This window comes from Sus scrofa, chromosome 1 (genome assembly GCF_054392235.1).
Source record: "Sus scrofa isolate SSC_HxYL_T2T_F1_AM1 chromosome 1, Sscrofa_HxYL_maternal_Yorkshire_Landrace_v2.0, whole genome shotgun sequence".
Taxonomy (NCBI): Eukaryota; Metazoa; Chordata; class Mammalia; order Artiodactyla; family Suidae; genus Sus; species Sus scrofa.
Window position 1 is genome coordinate 89,198,728 of NC_139383.1, and position 23,955 is coordinate 89,222,682.

Here is a 23,955-nt window from a genome sequence, read left to right on the forward strand (position 1 = left end):
CATGAGGTTGCAGGTTTGATCCCTGCCCTTGCTCAGTGGGTTAACGATCCAGCGTTGCCGTGAGCTGTGTGTGGTGTAAGTCACAGACGTGGCTCAGATCCTGCATTGCTGTGGCTCTGGCATAGGCCGTCAGCTACAGTTCGGATTCGACCCCTAGCCTGGAAACCTCCGTATGCCATGGGAAGCGGCCCAAGAAATGGCAGAAAGACAAAAAAAAAAAAATAATAAAGCAAAAAAAACCCCTGCAATGTGGTGCCACCTCACACTAATGAGAATGGCCATCATTAGTAAGTCTACAAATAATAAATGCTGGAGAGGGTGTGGAGAAAAGAGGCCCTTCTTACACTGTTGTTGGGAATGTAAATTTGTACAACTGCTATGGAAAACAATATGGAGATTCCTCAGAAAACTAAATATAGAACTACCATATGATCCAGCAATCCACCCCTGGATATATATCCAAACAAAACTATAATTCAAAAAGATACAAGCCACCACTATGTTCATTGCAACACTGTTCACAATAGCCAAGACGTGGAAACAACCTAAATGTCCATTGACAGATCAATGGATTAAGATGATATCGTATGTGGAATACTACTCAGCCATTAAAAAAATGAAATAATGCTATATAAAAAGAAGGAAATAATGCCATTCACAGCAACATGTATGCTAAGTCAAAAGGAGAATGGTAAATATCATATGATATCACTTATAAATGGAATCTAAAATATGGCACAAATGATCCTATCTGTAAAACAGAAATAGACAGATATAGAGAACATATTTGTGGTTGCCAAGAGGTGGGAAGAAGTGAAAGGGATGGACTGGGAATTTGGAGTTAGTTGATGCAAACTATTACATTTAGAATGTTTTAGCAATGGGGTCATACTGTATAGCACATGGAACCATATTCTATCTCCTGGGATAGATCATGATGAAAAATAATATTTAAAAACTATATATATATATAATATACATATATACAAATGAGTGTGTTACATTGCTGTACAGCAGATATTAGGACGACATTATAGATCAACTATATTTTAATTAAAAAATTTAAAAACTATTTTTGAGAGTTCCTATTGTGTTTCAGTGGGTTAAGGAAATGACTATCATCCATGAGGCCAGGGTTTGATCCCTGACCTGGCTCCGTAGGTTAAGGATCCAGCATTGGCACAAACTGTGGTATAGGTTGGAGGTGTGTATTGGATCTGGCATTGCTGTGGCTGGGGTGTAGGCTAGCAGCTGATTTGACTTCTAGCCTGGGAACTTCCTTATGACACAGGTGCAGGCCTAAAAAGCAAAAAAAAAAAAAAAAAAAAAAAAATGGGGGGGTCTATTTTCTGTGCTTCTAAACACGTCATTTTTCAATTATTACAAACTGTTCTTATTGAATGTAATTATTCATGGTTTATCATTCTTCTTGGAATTACAGCAGTGCAAGTGTCATGACTTTGCCTACACTGTGGCATCTTGTCACAGTTCCTGGAAACAAAGAGGAGCTCAATCTATTTGTTGAATTACTGAGTGGGTAAATGAATTCACCTAGTATTTTTTATTTAGTACTGCAATTTATTTATCAACTTTTCTCAATAACCTTATCATATTTGTGAAACTAATCATTAATAGATATCAAATTTAATATATGAATCTCCAAGTTAATGTTTACGATGTCTTAGAAACTTGTTACTTAAAACTTACAGACTATGTCTATATACCTTTAATTTCTATGGGAGAATGAATGAAATGAATGTAAGTACTAAGGACTGGTTAATAATTACTCACTGACCTTCTATCACCTAATTTATGAAGTGTTCCAGGGTCTTTGGGATCCTTATAAGCTTTCAGATTCCCTCAAACAAGCCACCATTTTTATGTGTACCTCCATGCAGCAAATATGCTGCATCTTTATCAGGTCAAAACTTTTCTTCTGTTTTCTTTACTTTCTTTACAATCATTCTGATAATTTTATAGATACAACTTTTTTATGTTTACGTATTTTTTTAAATTTTATTGGAGTATAGTTGACTGAGTTATACATATACATATATCCATTCTTTTTTCCTATGCAGAATATCTCAGAATATTGAGTAGATTTGCCTGTGCTATATAGCAGGTATTTGCTAATTATACGTGTTATGTAAGGTAGTGTGTGTATGTTATACCCACCCTCCCTATTTATCTCCCCCCTCCTTCCCCTATGGTTACCCATAGTTTGATTTTGAAATCTGAGTTTGTTTCTCTTTTATATATAAGTTCTTCTAGGAAAAAAAAAAACCATTTATTTATTTATTTATTTATTTTTGATTTTTAGGGCTGCACTTGCAGCATATAGAAGTTTCCAAGCTAAGGGTCAAATAGGAGCTGCAGCTGCTGGTCTACACCACAGCCACTGCAACACCAGATCCAAGGTGCATCTGTGACCTACACCACAGCTCATGGCAACATCGGATACTTAACCCACTGGGTAAGGCCCGGGATCGATCCTGAATCCTCATGGGTACTAGTTGGGTTTGTAACTCATTGAGCCACAACAGGAACTCCTGAGTCTTAAATTTTTTTTGTAACATTTAAAATTTAACATTACATGTTCCTAGTTTTTTTATCACTGTTGTTATTATGATCATTTTCTTTGTGGAGAGCACATCTTTTCTACATCAAAGTCTTACCTTAAGTGCATCTTGGGCTATGAAGTGGCAGGTTAACTTGCCCTTACATCTCACATGCAGTGCTAAGGACACTGGAGTGGGAACACGTGCCATTCCTAAAAGCTTTTTGAACACATTGCTCCCAGGTGAGCAAGTTTCCTCTTCAAACCACCTTCAGAAATCTGAGAAAAGGGAACTTGCAAGCAAAGGGCAGGAGGATTTCAGCTGGTACATCATGCCCGGCCATCAGAGCTCTTTTAGGATGTTCTAGATCAGTTGGGTCACATAGAACCTGGAAGGTGCAAAAAAACTGATTCACTGGGTAAAAATTTGAAGGTTTAAACAAATAAGTGCTGTAGAAAGAAATCAATTTCCATGAAGGAGCTAAATGGGGTGACTATGGAAACAAATAATTAGAATGGCAACACTAATCAGCTGCTTTCAGTGTTTTAATAATAAAATAATTATATTACCATAGTATGAATGTCAGAGAAAAGACACATACTATAAATGAAAAAATGAAGTTTACTGACTTTTGAAAGAAGTCCAAATGGCTTTATTCTTTCTTTCTTCCTCCTTCTGTCCTTCCAACCTATCTTCCTCTCGCTTCTCCTCCCTTCCCCTACACTCTCCTTCATTTCTTCCTTTTTGAAAAAAAGTCTTTCAATTTCATTTTAAAAGAATGCTTTTCTCTCTTTCTTTACTCCTTTCTCTCTTGCAAGTTTTAAGAAATTGGGGGCAAAAAGATACTGTGGAGATGTAATATTCAAATCAGGGACATGAGTAAAAGCTATTTTGCAGGGCATAACACCTCAGATTAAAGTGCAGATAAACTGTGGAATCCTGGGTGACGCACAATAAATGATGAATAGTTGTTATTAATCATTTTTGAAATTTGTGGTGATAATGAGATACAAGAAATGTAAATTTTATTTTCCCAGGGCTGCAATCTTTAATTTCACTGTACTCAGAAGTGTATCCTCTCTAACTGCAGTATTTCACAGGACTCTGACATGAATTTTTTCCTTGACAGAACATGTGTCGGTGACATTTCATATTTGTCTAGTTTAATAATTATTTTTACTAAATGAAATATGAACACTTTATGCCAACAAACCCATTTTGAATAATGTTTTCCATTTTCTTCTTCTTCCTTTTTTTTTTTTTGTTGCCCAACAGGCTAAAGGAGTCATTTAACAATGTTTTCTAGAACACTTTCATTCATCCATTAATCCATCTAGCCACACATCTGTCTGTCCACTTATCTACTACCACTACATAAAATATCATCCACTATTTTCTGAGTTGGGTAAAGACTCTCCTTTAATGAATTGTACTCATGTTCTTCTGAGGTGTCTTAACTAGGCCTTGACCTGACCTCTGTACTGTTTTCAGCTTGCCAAGCCCAGTTTTAGCACCCGTGGTGTCTAAACAATAATAAGAATATATTATACATTTTCCCAAATACAAGAAAAAGAAATTTTCTTGTCCCATGTATCTTTGTCTGTGAGATATGTAAAAAAAGTGAAATAATGCCATTGGTAACAACATGGATAGACCTAGAGATTGTCCTCCTAATGAGGTAAGTCAGAGAAGGATAAATATTTGATATCACTTGTATGTAGAATATAATAAAAATTATACAAAAGAACTTATTTATAAAACATAAATAAACTCAAAAATTTCAAAAACAAACTTAGTTACCAAAGAGAAAACTGCATGGGCAGATAAATTGAGAGGATGGGATTAACACATATACACCACTACATGTAAAATAAATAACTAACACAGACTTATGCACAGAGGGATCTACTCAGTGTTCTTTAATAACCTATATGGGAAAATAAAATACATATCCATGTATGTCTAACAGATTCATTTTGCTATATACCTGAAATTAATTCAACCTTGTAAATCAACTACTTTCCAATAAAATTAAAAAAAAATCACAGGGGGTCTCAGTGAACTGAAACTTCCCTTCTTAAACCTCTGCCACTATAAGGCTGACTCTGTCCACTTTTTATCTCATTGACATGCTTTTACTAAGAATAATTTAGAACTTCATTGCTTCTTTAAGATGCCTAAATTTTCCCAAACTGACTCATCTGAGACCATCTCATCACCTCCACTTCACCTCCTTTTCCCATCTTCAATCTTCCCTTTAGTTCCCTTGCATTCTTCAAGGTACCACCCTTACCACTCCATTCACCCCTGTCAGAACCTCCCTGTCCACCTCCAGCTCCTCAACTCCTCACAGTCAGTTGAAATTTAGGCCTCTGTCCCCAATGGGAGCCCCAATGGTCTTGGGACTCCCAAAGGAGCTATATATTAGCACAAATAAAAATCTTGAGTCTTTTCCACAAATAAGTTTTTATTGATTTTTGTCACTATTAAAAATACATATGTATTATTATAACTATTTATTGGGCTATGTGTTTAAAATTTGCCCATGCCTCCATTTTTTAGAAAACTGACAGCAAATGTGCTTTTTCACATAATACCCTATTGGCTTCCTAGTTGGCATATAAACATTTCTTGAAGTGTGATTTAATTCAATCAGAAATTACTGATTGCCCTCATTAGACTGTCATGAATAGCTGTCTCTTGTTACTGGAGTTGATTCAGATCATTTGATTGTCTGGCAGCTGGTCCCTTACTTCCTCAGCTTCATGCCACTTAAAGCTGCTCTGTGCATTGAAGAATATGAACTTGCCCAAGGGAGCTTTTCTGAGCATATTTCTGGATACACCCAATTAAAATCTACATGGACAGATAAAAAATCTTTAACTCCGTAGATAATTTATCTGACTTTAAAATTGTTCTGCATTTGCTTTACTTAATGATTATTATCGTGAAGAAGTTCATAATGTGTAAAGCCATAGTATTGAATGTTCAAAAATCTTTCACCATTGTCATAAATCATTAACAAGAGTCCTTAACTTTTAAAATAAATCAAAGCTGAACTACATAAAATTAGAAAGAAAGAATGAAGCAAAAGTGCATCCTATTTTATTATGCTTTTATTTTTCTCATCATAAAAATAGTATATGGTAATTGTAGGAATTTTTGAAAATTTAAGAAAAAGTGAAATAAAATGTAACTAAAAATTGTACCATCCATTTGACTACATAAAAGAGTAATTCTCTCCTATTTGTCAATAGCCATCCTCACAACTCAAAAAGGTGATATAGGCCAAATATAATAATTAGAATACAGAAGATATTATACATTTTTCTAAATATAAGAGGATTTTACTTATCACATAAAAGTTAAAAAATGATGGATCATTTTTTTTCAGTAATATCTTTATGTATTAAGGAAAAATTGAAAAAATGTTGGTTGTCAATGCTTTTACATAACTTTGTAATAATGAAAACTAATTTTTATCACTTCAGAATTTCATTAAATTAATACCTGCTATTTTGCTTTCTTTTTTCACCCTACATGAAATTTTTTAAAATGATGTGAAGACTCTTTTAAGTTTTGAAAGTGTAAATAATGTATTTTCAAGCATTTACTACTCAGGTCCCTTTATCTCTCTGTCTTTCTCTGACTCTGTCTCTGACTCTCCATTTCTCTTTCTTCTCTTCTCTCCTCTCCTCTCCTCTTCTCTCCTTTCTCTCTCTCTTCTCTCACAGACTTTATTCCTATCTCTTTTTCTATTATTCAACTTTCAACTTCCTTTCATGAATTGTCAAAATATGCTTGCATCTCACTTCCACTGAATGTACATGTAATAAAACAGTATTTCCTATTTTCTTCCTATGTCACTTGTCTTTTACTCCATCTGTCAGTTACATACCTATTTAACATCTTCATTTTACTGGGCTCTTGCTGCTTCAGGGTCACTAGTTCCTACTACCCTTTTTGTTGCATCTCTTCAGGGACTGTATGGCTTCTCTTCATTCCCACAGAGCACTTTTGCTGAGAAAAAAACAGATCCAAGCTCTACCTTTCATTGCTCCTATTGACACCAATTCAGGCTTCCTTTATGGCATCTGTTCTTCTTTTGGAGATGGGGAGATTATACATCCTGGTTTGCACTTCTTTATAGCAGCACCCCTTCCTTTTTAATATTTGTCTGGTATTTTTCATCCTTCAACAAAAGGGAATTTTAGTTTTAAAAAGAAACATTTATTTTAAATTCCTTTGATTGAGTAACTATAATAACTGAATCACTCTTCTTTTGGCTTTCTTTTCCTTTTTGATTTTTATTCACTTAGTACTGTATTTTAGACAACCTTGTATTTTTAAGTTTAATCCTAGACATTAAATAAGAGGGAAAAAAGCCCTTGGATGATATCATCTTCTTCCAAAAGGGATTATTTCTCTTTTCAAAAGCTTTTAGAATGTCAGACATATTCTTGATCATCTTAAAACCTGGATTTTTCAAAGATAGCATGTACTCTTTGCCTTTATTCCTAGGCTGTCATTTCTCACTTCCACCGTGTGGTCTTTTTGGAGCCTCAACAAAAACCCCAGGGATTTTACCAAGCCCACTCCGTCCCACATTGGCAAGGTTTGAATCTCAAAATCTGCCTCTCAAGCATTTTGTGGCTGCTAAACCATGTCCTTGGCTCTTTAATCTTCAATTCACTGTTTCTACCTGATGTTACAGACATCTTATTCTGTGCATTAACTTAGAAGTAAGTCAGTGCCTAGAGATGGGGGTTGAACATGGCTTATAAGTTTCTGCCCTTAAACATTCTCTTTTCAAGTTCTTACCCCTAAAGTCTTAGATGCTTTAGCATATTTAAACTCCAAATTCTCTACTCCTCCCAGTAAAACTATACATTTTCAAATGAATTTTACTCTTCATGTTTTAGATGGAAAAAAAAAAAAACACTTTTTTAAAGAAAAAAAGTGTAGGTGGAATTGGAGCTCCATCCAGTGTGTTCCTAGCTCAAATTTCATAGGCCCTAAAATCTTGCCTTGATTACATCCAGTAATTTCTATCTATTTGTTATAATGTTTCCTCAGTGAGAGGACTATTCTTTCATTTTTTTTATTAAAGTATTGTTGATTTACAATGCTGTGCCAATTCCTGCCAAAAGTAATTCCATCATATATATATATCATATATACATATATGATATATATACATTCATTCTTTTTTCTCATATTATCTTCCACTATTTTCTACCCCAAGAGATGGGATATATTTCCCTATGCTGAACAGTAGGAGTTCATCGCTTATCCATTCTAAATGCAATAGTTTGCATCTACTAACCCAAAACTCCCAGTCCATCCCACCCCTCCATCATCCCCCTTGGCAACCCTAAGTCTGTTCTCTATGTCTGTGAGTCTGTTTCTGTTTTCTAGATAGGCTCATTTGTGCCATATTTTAGATTCCACGTATCAATTATATTTGGTATTTGTATTTCTCCTTCTGACTTACTTCACTTAATATGATAATTTCTATTTGCATCCATGTTGCTCTATATGTATACCACATCTTCTTAATCCATTCATCTGTCTATGGACATTTAGGTTATTTCCATGTCTTGGCTATTGTGAATAGTGCTGCTATGTACAGAGAGGGCTATTCTAATGGAGCTATTCCAGTACAATAAAAAAAAGTGACTTAGCTTGTTTTAAAGGTAAATTTTTAAAATAATTACAACCTACTGGTGGATTGACTCTTTGGATGACATAAAATGTTCCTCATTCACTGAACTCATGCATCTTGCTTAAAATGAATTTTATTTGATACATTCAAAAAGAGTATATTACAATCAATATATATGCCTCATAAATAGGAATACCCAGATACATATGACAAATATTAACAAATATAAAAGGAGAAATTCATGGGAATACAATCATAGTAGGATATTTTAACATCCCAGTCACATCAATGGACAGATCCTCTAGACAGAAAATCAATAAGGCAACAAAGATCCTAAAGGAAACAATAGAAAATTAGACTTCATCCACATTTTCAGGACATTACATCCAAAAAAATCAGAATACACATTATTCTCAAGTGCACCTAGAACATTCTCAAGAATTGATCACATACTGTGGCACAAAGTTAATCTCAACAAATATAAGAGTATAGAAATTACTTCAAGTATCTTCTCTGACCACAATGGCATGAAAATAGAAATCAACCAAAGGAAAAGAAATGAAAAAAAAACTTACTACATGGAGACTAAACAACATGCTACTGAAAAACCAATGGGTCAAAGAGGAAATCAAGAAGGAAATTAAAAAAATACCTTGAGATAAATGATAATGAAGACACAACCACTCAAAAATCAATGGGACCCCACAAAAGCAGTGCTCAGAGGGAAATTCATAGCAATACAGGCATTCCTCAAAAAAGAAATTCTCAAATTGACAACCTAACCCACCACCTAAATGAATTAGAAAAAGAAGAACAAAAAAACTCGAAAGTCAGCAGAATGAAGGAAATCATAAAGATCAAAGAGGAAATCAATAAAATAGAGATTCAAAAAACAATAAACAAAATCAATCAAACCAAGAGCTGCTTCTTTGAAAAGATAAACAAAATACACAAACCTCTAGGTAGACTCACCAGGATAGAGGATAGAAAGAACCCAACTAAACAAAATAAGAAATGAAAAAGGAGAAATCACAGCAGACACTGCAGAAATATAAAAAACCATGAGAGAATACCTTGAACAATTGTATGCTAACAAATTTGACAACCTAGAAGTAATGGACAACTTTTGAGAGCCTTATAGCCTGCCAAAACTGAATCAAGAAGAAACAGATCAACTGAACAGACTGATCACTATAAATGAAACTGAATATGTCATAAAAACACTCCCTACAAATAAAAGTTCAGGGCCAGATGGATTCACAGGTGAATTCTACCAAACATACAAAGAGGAACTGATGCCCATCCTCCTGAAACTTTTTCAAAATGTTGAAGAAGAAAGAACACTCCCAAAGACATTCTATGATGCTGCCATTACCCTAATCCCAAAACCAGACAAAGATATCACCAAAAAGAAAACTATAGACCAATATCTTTGATGAATATAGATGCAAAAATTCTCAACAAAATTTCAGCCAACGAAATCCAACAACATATCAAAAAGATCATACACCATGACCAGGTGGGATTCATCCCAGGTTAACAAGGATGGTTCAACATACACAAATCAATCAACATCATGCACAACATTAACAAAAGAAAAGTCAAAAACCGTATGATCATCTCAATAGATGCAGAAAAAGCATTTGACAAAGTCCAACATCCATTTATGATAAAAACTCTCACCAAAGTGGATATAAAGGGAACATTTCTTAACATAATCAAACCCACAGCAAATGTAATACTCAATGGAGAAAAACTGAAAGCTTTCCCACTAAAATCTGGAATAAGACAGGGATGTCCACTCTCACCACTGCTATTCAACATAGTATTGGAAACCCTAGCCACAGCGGTCAGACAAACAAAAGAAATAAAAGACATCCAAATAGGAAGAGAAGAAATAAAACTGTCACTCTACGCAGATGACATGATACTACTTTATAGAAAACCCCAAAAACTCAACCCAAAAACTACTTGAACTGATCAACAAATTCAGCAAAGTAGCAGGATATAAGATTAACGTTCAGAAATCAGTCGCATTTTTGTATACTAACAATGGAATATTAGAAAGGAATACAAAAATACAATACCTTTTAAAATTACACCCCAAAAAATCAAATACCTGGGAATACACCTGTCCAAGGAGGTAAAGGATCTATATGCCAAGAACTATAAATCATTAATCAAGGAAATTAAAGAAGATGTAAAGAAATGGAAAGATATTCCATGCTCCTGGATTGGAAAAATTAATATTGTAAAAATGGCCATACTACTCAAAGCAATCTATAGATTCAAAGCAATCCCTATCAATTACCCATGACATTTTTCACAGAACTAGAGCAAACAATCCAAAAACTTATATGGAACCACAAAAAACCCAGGATTGCCAAAGCAATCCTGAGAAACAAAAACCAAGCAGGAGGCATAACTCTCCCAGACCTCAAGCAATATTGACTTATATTTCTTAGGAATATTTAAATCCCATGCTTGATAATACAAATACAAATATATATATATATATCCATATAGACCTAAGTGTTTGTATTCTCTATTTTTCTCTACTGTTCGTACATTTTGTCTTATTTCTTATTTGCTGGGTAATTTTTAATTAAATGCTGGACATAGTGTTTAAAAATTTATAGTAATATTAGGAGAGTATAGATAATGTTCTGTTTTGCTAGAGACTTTTTATTTTATCTGGCAGTTGGTGTTGGGGTTGTATTGGTGTGGTATGGTTATCCCACACCAATACCGCAAGAGACTGAGCTATTTTGAGGCAGGTCTTCAGACTTTGTACTGGTAGAGTGCTTTCCACTTAGCCCTATGCATTTCAAAGGGAACACTGAGTGTTTATAATATCTCCTCTTCTGTGATTAATCCAACTCTGAAGTTTGTTCCATATCCCTACTAAGTTGGCTCACCTTTTCAGCACTCTGATCTCTTATTTATACTTGGCTTTCTTGCCAATTAAATTCTCTACTACTGGGTTTATTTAACAGTGACTATCAATCTTTAGACTGAAATTGTTTAAAATATGACAAATGTCTTAAGGTAAATAATGGCTCTGAATGTCAAGATCATTCCTACATTTTGCTTTACTTTTGAACCTTGATCCCTCAAGATGTGGATGGTTCAGTGACTATTAAATATAATTTAATTTAATAATTTTAAGTAATAAGATCATATATATATTTTTTTTATTTCAAAGTTAGTTGATAAAGAGCCTTCAACATGGGCCATAGTAATGCCTCTTATAACATAGAAGAGGACCCCAAGCCACTAAAAAATATAATATTTGTTTTAAAAGTCAGTGCTTTATAATAGTTTGACAAATGCAACTATAAAAGCTGTATTACATACTATTATTATTTGAATCTTGTTTTCTAGTTCAGATCAAATCATTGTTATTCTTAATTTCACTTATTTTTTAATCCCAAGAATTTTTGTGTATGCATAGAAAGGGAAGTGAAAACTGCAATTTGTTCAATCCATTAACAGAAAGAGAACATTTCAGACCATTTCTACCTTTGCTACCTGCCATAAATTTGATGTTTGAAAATGATCAAGCCTTTGAAGAACAGCTTTGTAAATGTTTCTTACAAAATTTGCAGTAGTGTCTTCTACGATTTGAACATTTTTACAAAATTCTCTGGTCATTGTTCAACTGTTATTTTAAAATATTTAATTGACAATTTAAAATCTCCAAATAATTCCAGCTTTTCCAATTTTTGGTAAGTTTCAATTACAGAAAAAAAAGCTTATAAGTAGCAGATATCTAAACCTGTCCCTAAAAAAAAAAAAAACAGAAATTGAACAAATTAAACAGTGGGAGCTCAAAAGGTGAATACTATTTAATTTTAAGAGATTATAATTATGCTTTGAATATTTTGACTTGTGAGAAGAATATTTCAATGTAGCTCCAACATTTACTTGGATAACTACTTATTTTGTTCTAGAAAGAAATGGAATTCAGAAGGCCTATGATTTTACAATCTCCAAACTTAACAAAGTGCGGAAAATGATGATAAATAAGGAAAACTTAAAGTTTTGTTCTCTAAAAGGTTGTTAAGAAATGGTATATTTAGGTCAAATATTGGAACTTCTATGAAAAAAAAGTTGAAATTAATGTTATATTCCACTTAGAATTCTCTTTGCATTTCCTTGGGTCTTAACACCTGTAAAAAAAATTTTTCTTAAGTAAAAATGTTTTAGCCTACAGAGAAGAATCAGTTAAACATATTGACACATTCAGTTCTACTAAACAACAAAAACGTGTGTGTGTGTGTGTGTGTGTGTAGAGAAGACGTTGAAGAAAATTAGAGACAAATTCATTTAAAAAGTGACTATTTCATATAAAAAATAGTTTCTTCAGAAAACATCATGGACATGAAATTGGCTAAGAAACTGATTAAAATATATGTAAATGTAACAAGAATAATTGCTCTATTTATGTTTTCTTAGAAGTTCTAATAATCAAATTAATGAAGCTCTATAATTTTGCTTTAATGCTAATTAATGTCTTTATTTTTTAGAAACATATTATTTGTTAAAATATTCTTTAAATTGATATATTAGATTGTCATTCCATGAGTAAATTGAATTAATTTCAAGAATGATCTCATTTTAATTATTTTCATATCTAATTTTTATTGGTAAAAAATATGAAATATAGCATTTTAAATTCTTAGAGACAATTATAGTAGTGTTAACTTTAAATACAATGCTGTGCGGCATCTCTCTAGAATTTTTCTCATCTTGCATGACTAGAATTCTGTATCCATTGAGTAGCAATACCCTATTTCTCCCACCTCCCGTTACAGTGATTGGCACTGAACACTTTGTGTAGTATGAACATCTAACAGTATTAACTCTTCTAATCCATGAAGATGGGTGTCTCTTCATATACTTCTGTCTTCTTTCATTTCTTTTAGCAGTTTTGTAGTATAATCACATCCCTGGCCTCTGTGACCATAGAACTTCATACATAAAGGAAATGCAGACATTTTGCTAAGTTAATAAATATACAAATAAAAGTGAATGAATATATCAATTGGTCAAAAATGAACAATGCCTTCACAGCTAGATGCATAAAATTTTTAAGATGCCACTTTTACTCCATGACTGGAATACTTTACTTTAAAGACAAACATTCCTGGTCTCTGCCTAGACTCTCAGCTCCCTCAGTCTAGACTCTCAGCTCCCTTAGGGCAAGTTTTTTTTTTTTTTTTTTTTTCCCACATCAGTCTATAAATCTTAAATCATAGCCGGTAGAATGGGCTTGGTAGAAATTCCTTGACCAACTAACTGAATAATAAACTCTTGTGAAAGGAAATGCAAAACTGTGGGCCTGGTACTTGTTCTCCTGTCTGCTTTCCTTATCTGTGTTGATGTCTCTGCTAACCTCCAAGAGACTGTCTCCCAGAACTTTATTATCTCAGTCAGCTTTGTGCAGCACTCTGCTCAAAGTCAAGAGATGTTCTGACACTAATAGAGTGATTGATTATAGAATGTGCTGAATTTTTGTGCCATTTTATCATTTTTTAGTAGTTTGGGGTGTGATAATTTTTTATTACGAGTGTTCTCTTAGAATACCATTAATCAATTATAATTATAGAAAATATCAAAATATATTTTTTCTTTTTAAAGCCATTTCCTCTTTTTTAAAACATAGGACACTTTATTGGACAAAGTATCTAAGAGAAATCAATTTTACCTTTCTACTAAGGTTAGGTTCTCCTTTTAGCTAATGTTGCATATTCATATTGCACATACTATTTTTCACTTTCAAATTGATGTTGGAGTTCCCTTGTGTTGTAGCATGTTAAGGATCTGCCATTATCACAGAAAAAGCTTGGATCATTGCTGCAGTGTGGGATTTGGTGAGGATAATGCTGGTGAGGCCAAAAGAAAAATTCACTGGAGAAACAAATTAAATCATTTCCCACAAATACTCATTTAAAATATTTTAAAATCAACTGAATTATGAGTTCCTGTTGTGTCTCAGTGGTAACAAACCTGGCTAGTATCTATGAGGATGCAGGTTCAATCCCCTGACCCCGTTCAGTGGGTTAAATATTCAGCTATGCTATGATATGTGGTGTAGATCACAGACTCAGCTTGGATCCCATGTTGCTATGGCTTTGGTGCCAGAAATGAAGTTTTTATTTCTCTAGGAATAAAATAGCTGGGTAGTAGGCTATGCATATATTTAATTCAATAAGATATTGGCAAGGAGACTATACCATTTAACAATGACAATGATAGTATATGAGTTAACAGTTGTTCCACACCTCGTGTACACTTAATATTGCCTGTATATTTACTTTTCTCTATGCAGATGAGTGTGAAATTGAATCATATTATGGTTTTAATTTGCATTTACTTGATGGATAAAGATGTTGAGCCTGATTTCATGTGTTTATGATCCACTTATATATCTGCTTGTCTATTTAAGGTTTTTAACAACTTAAAAAATCAACCTGTCTTTTTTTACTGATTTTTTTTATATAATCCAAGTACAGTTCCTATTTCAGATGACATGCACAGCACATTTTTTTTTCTTCCAAGTTTGTGGTTTACATTTTCTTTTTCTTAATGGCCTAAATTTGTTAGGCCTGAATTTGTTAGTCTGATGAAGTACATTTTTTATGAGTTAAGGGATCTTTACCTAACTCAACTTGGTGATGATTTTCTCCAACTTTTTCTTAGAACTTACATAGATTAATATTTATTTTAAGTCCATTTCTATTTTAAACTAATTTTTGTTTATAGTGTGATTTTAAGGGTAAGGTCCATATTTATATCTAATTGATTCAAAACCATTTGTTAAAAGTATTATCCCTTTTCTTTTGAATCAATTTGGTCACTGGTCAAAAATATTTGACTTATATGAGTGTTTATTTGTTGATTATTTAGTATGTTCCATTAGTGTATTTTTGTTTCATTATACCACTATAACACTATCTTGAATATTATAAAATGATAAATAATTCTTGAAATCAGGTAATGTGAGTTCTCAAACTTTGTTCTTCCTTTCCACCTTTTTTTTTCTGAAGTTGATTCGGCTCTTCCAGGTCTCAAAATTCTCCATAATTTTAAAATCAGCTCATCAACTTCTGTACACTAAAACCATGCTGGGATTACGTTTGAGGTTATGTGATTCCATTTACCAATTATAGGACAATTAATATCTCTAAGTCCATGACTATGATATTTTAAAAATTTTATTTGAAATTATTTTGTCTTAATAATGTTTTGTAGTTTTCAATCTGTTGTTAAATTTATTCCTAAGTGTTTCTGGGTTTTTTTAACATATTATTTAATAGTAATATTACTACTAATACAACTAATAATATTGCCCAATGGTTTGCATGAGCATATAAAAATTTAAATTATTTTTATATTGAGCTTATAGTCTTCAACCTTATTGTTTATGAGGTTAACTGGGTTTTATAGATTTCTTGAGTTCTTATCTAGATAATATGTCATATACAAATAAAGACAGTTTTACTACATCCTTTAAACATTTCAAACATTGTCAGATGACTTCCTGTATATATTTAATTGATCATGTAATTTTTATCACTTAGACTTAATAACAATTGATTTTTAAATATTGAATTGATTGCAGATTTGGGTTGTGAATCAAACTTGGTCATTATTTATTAAGTTTTTACATATTGCTAAATTCATATTTCAAATATATTATGAAGATTTTTTCATCTACATTTGTGAGGATTATTAACCTTCAATATATATTCTTATAATTTATTTTTAAGATTTTCTTATCAGGATTATACTAACCTCATAAAACAAGCTGGAAAGTGGTTTCTCTTCTATTTTGTAAAATTATCTATAAAATTGGTATTATTCCTTCCTTCACTTTTTTTTTTTGTCTTTTTAGGACTGCACCCATGGCATGTGGAGGTTCCTAGGCTAGGGATCAAATCCGTGCTGTATCTGCCCGCCTGCACCACAGCTCACAGCAATGCTGGATGCTTAACCCACTGAGCAAGGTCATGGATTGAACCTGCATCCTCATGGATACTAGTAAGATTTGAGCCATGACAGGAACCCCTCTTCCTTAACTGTTGCTAGAATTCACATGTAAAATTATTTGGGCCTGAAATGGTTTGTGCTTTTTTTTTTTTTAAGTATTTGTATTAATTCAATTTCTTTAACAGATATGGAAACAGTCAGATGTTATTTCTTTTTCATTATTATTAAATTGTCTTTTTAAATAAATTTCTCAGTTGCTTTTTTTAGTACCTGAATGATTTGTACCAATATTTCCCTCTTTTTTAGTTTATATAGGTACTTTTTGTTTTACCTCTTTTTTTTTTCTTTCTCAGTCTTCCCGAGGGCTTATCCATGTAATTAAGATTGTTCAAAGAAGCAAATTTTGACTTTGTTAAGTGTCTCTATTGCTTGTTTTGTATTTCATTAATATCCATTCTTGTATTTATTATCTTCTTTCTTCTATTACTTTCAGTTTAATTTATTTCTCTTTGTAAACTTCATGTGGAAATATATAATTAATTTAAAATTTATTTTATCCAATAGCATTTCAAGTTATATATTTCCCTCTAATCCCCACTTTGTCTGCATTCTAAAAATTTTAGAGTGCTTTTTTAAATTTTTGTATTATTTTAAAATATTTTCTAAACTCTAGGGTGATTTCTTCTTGAATCCCTAGAGTATTTAGAACTGTGTGTTTAATTTACAATTATTTGGGAATTTTCCAGATGTATTGTTGATACCACCGTTATTTTTTAGATTATATGAGGGCTAGCAATACTCATTCTTAAATTGTCGTTGTCTACTAGATTCAATATTGTACTCCACTCTTCCTAGATAATCATTTAATAAGGGCCCTGGTTACTGCATCCCGGTTTTTCTAATAATGTGAGCCATTAATATTTGTGCATCTCAACTTGAATTTTGAGAGCTTAATAAAAGCTGGCTATCACCTTAACATATCCCAAAAAGTACTAAAAGAATGGCAGAAATAATATTTTATTTCAGACAAAAGTATGAGAACAGTCTTCTCCCAATACTTCAGTTTTTTTCCATGTTTTTTTTCTTTTGAGTGGTTTGCTGTCTGTTTTTCATTCTGTTTACTTTTAACATGACGCTCCTTCAAAATGACAACTATGTTTTGAAATCATATATCTCAATTACTCTTAGTGTTTAATAATATTTTCTATGAAAAAAATAAAGCAGGCCTATTGTCTAGAAAATCTAATGAACAAGTAAGACTGACATCATTAACTCCAAGGTCTCTGTTAGCTACTGAGATCTGAAGTTCTGGATCCCAGCATTTCTCCCAGGTTCTAGATTGACAGTCCCTGTCATCAATGCTCTTGTTTTCTTCCTACCATTCTACCTATAGGCACTTCCTTTGTTCAATTCAGTCTCTGTGGTTGTTCATATTTTCACTGCCTTGCTGCTGCTGGCCTACGGTCACTGACTCATTTGATCTTCCAAAAATAGAAAGTGCAATCCCTTTATCTTACCTCAAGTGCCCTGGAATTATAGGTATTAATGTTTATTTGGAGCTCAACTACCTAAATTTAGTTTCATTCCTTTACATTGTGATTCCTTGCTACTCAAATTGTTCCAGAAAGAAATACGTCTTATTTTCCAGTAAGTTTTCTGCTCTTACTGGTCAATATTCCTAGAAATTTTGTTTACAATTTTATTTTGTTTTGACATGTTAATCTTAAAAATTTTTGATTTTCATATTTGTTAGTCCTCTTTCTCTTAAAAAACATTTTTTTTCCTTCAGTATCCTGAAGTATCAGTATATTTCAGTATACAGTATCAGGCAAAATCACGTCTAACGACCTGCTCTAATTTCCTAGTGGTTCTATGCAAGTATATATATATAAGGCCCCTATTGTTGCCCTTGCCACAATCTGAAGAAAAATAGTAATAGTAATGATTAGGAAATCATGTTATTTTTTTCAGTGCTTACTGTGCACCAGGCATTGTGCTAAGCAATTTGCATGTGGCAACTCTTTTAAAACTCACATCAGTTCTGGAAAGTAAGCTCTGTAAACCCTACTGTGAAAAGAAGTAATATGTCCAAGATAATTTTGAACCATGCAAGAACTAAACTTCAAATTCAGATTGGTCTGGTTGCAAAACCTTCTCCTAACCCTAGGTTATATTTTTATAGGAAAATCACAGTAGCCTTAATTCTTGTACCCACTCACCTATATATCAAAGAAACACAAAATCACCCTAATGATTGTCTCACACATAAAATAGTGAAGCTGCACATGCCTTATGTCTGTCTTGATTAATGGTCTTAGAGAAGGGTAATGAAATCACTTTGCTGAGCAGAGGTTCATTTTGTGTTTCCATTCCTTAAGTTGCACCAATTCTGATCTTAGCTTTCAAATGTCTTGCTTTAGGACCAGAGGTACTATTCCTGAATCTTGACAGGGATTAGTGTTTAACTCATGTATACTTTTGCCTAGACCATGAACTGGTCTTTTAATATTTGTAGATATTTTTTTAGTATCCACAGTGGCCCCCAAATCTCTACATTACCTTGTATTTTACAAAGAGATCTGGGATATTTGCTTACTGTTTATTCCTTTATTTAATCCCTTTCTATTAAATATGTTTTGGCAAAGAATTTTCCTTCATCTAAGTTTCCAAATCATGGTTCTTTTTTCCAAAAGTATGTTCTACTGGATTATTACATTATTACCAATGATTATACTAACTCTTGCAAGGAAAAAAAGAAATTTGGAGGCCAATCTTCTTGGGGCATGTTATGAAACAAAAATAGTAATAATAATCACCAAACATTAGTTACTTTAGGTCATTTGACCAAAGGACCCATTATATAATTCAATACAATCATACAACCTTAAACACTTCAAAAGTGTGGTGATTCACCCCACAGAGATCATAATAGCATCTAATCTACTGTATTACAGATTTAAGAAATGAAAAAATAGGAGTTCCTGTTGTGATGCAGCAGAAATGAATTTGACTAGGAACCATGATGTGGTGGGTTTAATCCCTGGCCTCTCTCAGTGGGTTAAGGATCCTGTGTTGCCATGAGCTGTGGTGTAGGTCACAGATGCCACTTGGATCTGATGTTGCTGTGGCTGTGACATAGGCAGGCTGGTAGCTGTAGCTCCAATTAGACCCCTAGCCTGGGAACCTCCATATGCCTCAGGAGCAGCCCTAAAAAGCAAAAAAAAAAAAAAAAAAAAAAAAAGAAAGAAAGAAAGAAAGAAATCAAAAAGAAACTGACCCCTAATATATTGACTAAGAAAAATAAAAATGTATTCTTAATTTACCTGTGGAACTAATAGGTGTCTTAATCTCTCTTAAAAGGGAACTCTTTTTTTTTTTTTTTTTTTTTTTTTTGTATTCTTGTCTATTCTAGAGCTGCTCCTGAGGCATATGGAGATTCCCAGGCTAGGGGTCTAGGACCCTACCCTCATGGTTCCTAATCGGATTTGTTAACCACTGAGACATGACAGGAACTCCAAAAAGAGAACTCGATATCTACACACCCTTATCAAATCTATTCTCCTTGTCTCAATTAGCTCAATAAATAGTACCACTATCCATTTGGTTGCCCAAGCCAAATTGCACACTTACATTTGAATTTTCACTTTTCTAATCTTCACACCAATAAATCCTATGTATCTGTCTCCTTTTCCGTTCTGTTACTCATCTTAGTCCAGGCAGTGCTGTCTTTGCAGGATTACTTCAGTAGCCTCAAACTTTTCTCTCTAATTTCATTCTGCAACCCACTCTAAAAACTTTCACTAACATGAATAAATTGATACTACTCTTCTAATATACAACCTCCAATAAATCCACATTGCATATAAAATATAATCCAAAATCTAACCAAGACTTTATCCTCTAATTTTTTTTTTTTTTTTTGTCATTGACCTAATCTTATACTACTCTTCTATATGTGCATCATGCTCTGGATACATTGACTTTTCTTTCTCTTTCTGGGATACAGTAAACTCAATAGCATCTTAAGACTTTACTCTTAGATACCTTTGCTTGGCTGGGTCCTTCCCTTTTTTCAGGTATTAGCTCAAATCAGTTCATTTTTTTGGCCACACCCTTGGTATCCATGCCACAGCAGCAACCCAAGCTGCTTCAGAGACAATACTGAATACTTAACCCATCTGAACAACAAGGAAACTCCTACAGTCAATTCTTTAGAAAGAATGTCTCTAATATTCAAAATAAAATGAATGTCATCAAAGTTCTTCTATCACACCAATCCACAGGCATTAAATATTTTGTTATTTTTTGCTTATTTATTTTTTGGGTTTCTTCCTCCATGAGGGCTAGGACCAAATCTCTTTTTTAAAATGATTTTTATTTTTTCCATTATAGTTGGTTTACAGTGTTCTGTCATTTTTCTACCATACAGCAAAGTGACCCAGTCACACATATATACATTCTTTTTCTCACATTATCCTCCATCATGTTCCATCACAAGTGACTAGATATAGTCCTTAGTGCTACACAGGAGGATATCATTGTTTATCCATTACAAAGACAATAGTTTGCATCTATTAACACCAGATTCCCAGTCCATCCCACTCCCTCCTCTTCCCCCTTGGCAACCACAAGTCTGTTCTCCAAGTCCATGAATTTCTTTTCTGTGGAAAGGCTTATTTATGCTGTATATTAGATTCCAGATATAAGTTATATCATGTGGCATTTGTCTTTCTCTTTCTGACTTCACTTAGTATGAGAGTTTCTGGTTCCATCCATGTTGCTGCCAATGAAATTATTTCATTTTTTTATGTCTGAATATTATTCTATTCTGTATATATACCACATCTTCTAATCCACTCATCTGTCGATGGACATTTAGGTTGTTTCCATGTCTTGGCTCTTGTGAATTGTGCTGCAATGAACATATGGGTGCGTGTATCTTTTTCAAGGAAAGTTTTGTCCAGATATATGCCCAAGAGTATGAGCACATAACAAAATGTTCAACATCACTGATTTTTAGAGAAATGCAAATCAAAACTACTATGAGGTACCACCTCATACCAGTCAGAATGGCCATCATTAATAAGTCCACAAATAACAAATGCTGGAGAGGGTATGGAAAAAGGGATACCCTCCTACACAGTTGGGAATGTAAATTGGTACAACTACTATGGAACACAGTAGGGAGGTATCTCAGAAAACTAAAGATAGAACTACCATATGACCCAGGAATCCCACTCCTGAGCATATATCTAGACAGCACCTAATCTCTTTTAGTCAGCATTATGCCAATAAACACTTCCAAGATAACTGAATGAATAAGTGAACAATTCACATATAAATATTAAGACACAAATGGAAATTGTTAAATTGAAAATTAGGGGATATTAATCACAAGAAATATTTTTTATGGTTATGAGTCTAGTGGCTTAAAAAGATTTCATGGAGGTACTAACAAGACTAATATACAGACATCTGTTATTTTTCTATGCACTATTAATGAACTATCAGAAAGTGAAAGCAAAAATACAATCCAGTTTAAAATTGCATCAAAAAGAATAAATAGCCAGGAATCAACTCAACTAAGGAGCTGAGAGATCCATTCTCTTAAAACTATAAAACATTGATGAAGGAATTTTAAAATGATACAAAGAAGTGGAATCTGTCTTTCTCTGTTGTATATTCTTGACTCCTTGTGGTAGAATAATTTACCATAAGTGCATTTTTACTTCTGGACTTTTTATTCAATTCCACTGATCTATGTGTTTGTTTTTGTGACTATACTATGTTGTCATGATTACTGTTGCTTTGTGTTATAGTTTGAGGTCTGGGAGTGCGATATCTCCAGGTTTTTTTCCCCTCAAGATTTTTCTTGGCAATCCAGGGTTTTTTATGGTTCCATATAAATGTTAGGATTATTCCAGTTATTTGAAAAATGATATCAGTAATTTGATAGATATTGCATTAAATTTAATGATTGCTTTTGAGAGTATGGACACTTTAACAATATCAATTCTTCCAATCCAAGAGTAAGGGATATCTTTCCATTTCTTCATAGTATGATAGCTCTAATTTTTATTATATTATTTCACCTATTAATGTGAAAATATTGCATGCCAAATAATGTGGGAATAAAAAGCATATTAATGCAGTAGGGGCTTATCTTAAGAATACTAAAGTAACCCATTTATTATGCAGTGCTTAGGCTATGACAACACTCTGTCAAGATAACAAAATCAACTTAGTCAAACTACAACTAAAAGGAAGAGAGGTTGAATCTGCTATTGAATCATAATTGACTTGAGGGCACACTAAATTGACCTGTCAATTCTTTCAAAAAAGCTTATGTAGTAGTTCTACAAGGAACTTTTACCTTCCTTCGTCATAAAATAAATCTAAATAATACCTTTGTTTTTCTGGAATATTAAGTACTAAATTTTGTGTTCCAAATAATTATTACATTTTTCTGTTTCCCAAAAGATCATACTCAACTGCATATTATTATTCTAGCTAATTACATTTGCATGTACTTCTCAAGTTTTATCATTCTGCTAGCTTGTTTCAGACAGGGAAAAACTAAATCTGTTAAATTTGTTTTATTTTTCAGTTTAATGATACAAAATATAGTAGTGAGGCATTACATCTAAGTTTAAATGATAAATAATGGAAAATATCATTATAACTAAAAAATAAAATCAAAGGAAAGCATCGTTTCCCATACTAATTCATCAAGTAAATTATGCCACTGAAAAAAATGACTAAACATCAAATCAAGTTCTGCTTAAGTTTCCCAGTGACAGCAAATTAAATGTTAAGAAAATATCTCAAAAACAAAATTGACAAAATTGGAGAATGAAAAATGATGTAGTAAAAAGGATGTAAACTGAATTTTAAAATGTTAAAACAATATGCTTGTATAAGGAAAATGTATGAATCCTAGAGCAGATTTAGAAGAATATAAAGAAATAGTGACACCTGACAAAACACTGGGTCTTCAAAATGACTTAGAAGGGGCAAGGGAAATAATTAGTAACATAACATGTCAGAAGATCAAATGACAAACTCATCAAGAACTTATTCACAGAAGGATGTCAAAAACCAAGTAATAACACACTATAGTCATTCAAAGAATCTGGAATAGCTCTTCACTTTCATACATTTGAATGGCTTCCCTAGATTGTATAACATGAGATAAAATTATTAAACATTCTTGAGTTGAGGAGTTGGGGTTCTGGCCTACAGTCTTGTTGAGATTCCATTGGATTGGGAAAGTCTCCCAATTCTAGTCAGGTTATGGCAACAGAGGAGGGACCAAGGCAGGAATAGGCCATTAGTGTCTGGAAAAGTTATGCATGAGTTGATTTTGTTCTTGGTGAATTCATTCAAAGGAAATAAACTGAAAAGACCTAAGCACTGCCTTTTAGTTAACAGATCTTTTAGTGTTCCACTTTGGGAGGCAGTGTTTGTTTTGTTTTGTTTTTGTAATTCAGATTTTTTTGGACCTTACACAAAACCTCTTAAATAAGAACTTACTGGGTTATACACCATCAATTAGCATTTTAAATAAACATCTGGTGGTTCTGAACCACTGAAATGAAAACACAACGTTGGAGGATCTGACAAACTTGATGTGTTACTTGTACAAGACTTCATGATGGTGGACCAAAGAGAATCTAAGATTTAGAAGTAGATACTGTAAATGGAAGTAGGATGAGATGTGGGCATGAGGATTGCATT